Genomic DNA, 2,713 nt, shown 5'->3' with positions numbered 1-2,713 from the left:
ATATATGAAACAAAGGGTAGGAATAAATGGTCAGTTTTCAGAATGGAGAGAGGTAAATAGTGGGGTCTCCTAGGGGTCTGTACTGAGACTAGTCCTATTCAACATATTCATAAATTATCTGGAAAAAGGGGTAAACAGTGAGGTGACAAAATTTGCAGATGATACAAAACTACTCAAGATAGTTAAGTCCCAGGCAGACTGTGAAGAGCTACAATACAATTTCTCAAAACTGGGTGACTGGGCAACAAAATGGACATGATTAATAAAGAATTAAATGAGGGAATGTAATTAAGGGCAATCAACATGGATTTATGGAAAATAGATCTTGTCATACTAACTTGATATCTTTTTTTGATAAGAGTACTAGTTTGGTTGATAAAAGGTAATAAATAGTGTTGGTAATACCATGATTAAAAAAACTAGAATGATATAAATATTACATGGCACATGTTAGAGGGATTAAAAACTGGCTAACTGGTTTCAAAATGTAATTGTACACAGGGACTCATCATTGAGCGGGTGTGTTTCAGACAGGGTCCTGCAGGGATTGATTCTTGATCCTATGCTATTTAACATTTTTATCAAAGACTTGGAAGACAACATAAAATCATCAATGATAAAGTTTGCAGATGATACAAAAATCTGAGGAGAGAGAAAACTGAAGAAAACAGATCACTGATACAGAGTGATCTGCATCACTTGGAAAGCTGAGTGCAAACAAACAATGTGCATTTTGGTATGGCTAAATGTAAATATATACATCTAGGAACAAACCATGCAGGCCATACTTACAGACTGGTGATCTCTTTTCTGGGAAGCAGTGACTGAAAAAAAATTGGGGGTGCTGGTATATAATCAGCTGAACAAGAGCTTCCAGTGTGACCCTGTGGCCAACAGAACTAATGTGATCCTTGAACAGGAGAATCTTGAGTTGGAATAGAGAGGTTATTTTATCTCTCTATTGGGCACAGTGCAACCATGGCTGAAATACTGTGTCCAGTTCCACCACAAGCCCAAGCCCCTTGCTTGAATCAGCTGACATGAGCCAGCCATGGGTTTTTAATTGCAGTGTAGGCATGTCGAAGGAGCTCAATCAGTTTATTTTGCCAAAGAGAAGTCCAAAGGATTTTTCTAAAAGATATGCTCTAGGGCTCTAGGAATTATTTTGAGGAGGTTCTATGGTCTGCTTTATACATGAAGTCAGAGTAGATGATCACAATGGTCCCTTTTGGTCTCAGAATCTATGAAAAAAACAAAACAACTGGAAATAATTCAGGATGGGTGCACAATCCAGTATGGATTATACCCCACAGGTTGAGAAACAGTGGTGCAGGGCACAACTGAAATCTTTGGGGCAATTTATATGGAAAGAATGACAGTTTCTATTGGTAAAACTTGCACACAAAATAATTTTAAATTCTTTTCCAGCAGAAAAAGCAGATTTTTTCAGTGTAAGAACTCAAAAACAGTTCAAGAGTTTTGCTTATTTTTAAAAAAATCACCTTTCTGCTGAGATGAAGCATCTAAAGTTTCAACACAAAAGGAGACCTTTAGTAAGTGCATTATATGCATTTGGAGTGGGGTTTAAATAGGACTCAGTGTTCTGATCCTGGAATGAAATCCCTGCTGCAACTTTTCCCTACTGGTTTCAATGGTGCTCTGCATAGGTGTGGGCATCCCCCTGAATGGAGCTCTTTGAAGGACCAATCTCCCAGTGTTCACTGTTGGTAAAAGCTATAATATGTGTGATGTCGATGAGTTATACTTCATTTGAAAACAGCAGGCCAGATCCTTAGCTAATCTAAACTGGAGTAGCTGTACAGATTCAGCTATGACACTGCACCAACTGGTGGTCTGACCCCATATCTTTCAATTTCTTAATTTGTGTGTTTAAAAATCCAAAACATGGAATCATATTAATAACTTGGTTTTTCCCTAAATAATATAAATGAGAATTTGGCTTGTTCAATATTTATAATCTTCAGTCCTGATTTTGCTTTCATTTACATCAGTGTAAATGAGGAGTAATTCCATTGAAGTCCATAGAGTTATACCAATTTAAAACTGGTGTGAGAGAAGAAGCAGGCCCATCTTTTATTACTGATGTGAGCTTCGGACAGAGTAAAAACCTCCACAGTAGTACTGGGGTGGGGGCGGGGGAATTAACAGGAGTCAGAGAGCACAATTAACCCATTTGCTGGCACCTGGAGGGATGTTAGGTCAATTAGCAGGTCCACCAGGAAAGAAGTCAGGTTTCCTTAAAGGGACTGTGGGTTTGTCTATACTGCCACTTTACAGCACTGCAACTTTCCCACTCAGGGGTGTGAAAAAACACACCCCTGAGTGCTGCAAGGTTCAGCGCTGTAAAGTGGCAATGTAGACAGTGCCCCAACAGTGGGAGCCATGCTCCCAGCGCTGGTAGCTACTCCCCTTGTGGGGGTGGGCTTTTTTATAGCACTGGGAGAGCAGCGCTGATGCCGTGACTACATAGCCATATTAAAGTGCTGCCACAGCAGCACTTGAACGTTGCTAGTGAAGACATACCCTGAGAAATATAAGATAGAGGGAGCCCCAGGAGGAGAATGCTGGGAGTGCTTGATTCCTGAGAAAGGTCTGGTAGAAGTCAGGAGAGAGGAGAATTGGGAAAAGTTATAGGAGGAGCTTTTCCTTCTGTGTTGAGTCTCAAAGTAGGGACAAAGCACTGGGATGTTGG

Source organism: Chelonoidis abingdonii, chromosome 3 (genome assembly GCF_003597395.2).
Source record: "Chelonoidis abingdonii isolate Lonesome George chromosome 3, CheloAbing_2.0, whole genome shotgun sequence".
Classification (NCBI taxonomy): Eukaryota; Metazoa; Chordata; order Testudines; family Testudinidae; genus Chelonoidis; species Chelonoidis abingdonii.
The sequence above is the reverse complement of the archived record's forward strand: the minus strand, read 5'-3'. Positions refer to the sequence as shown.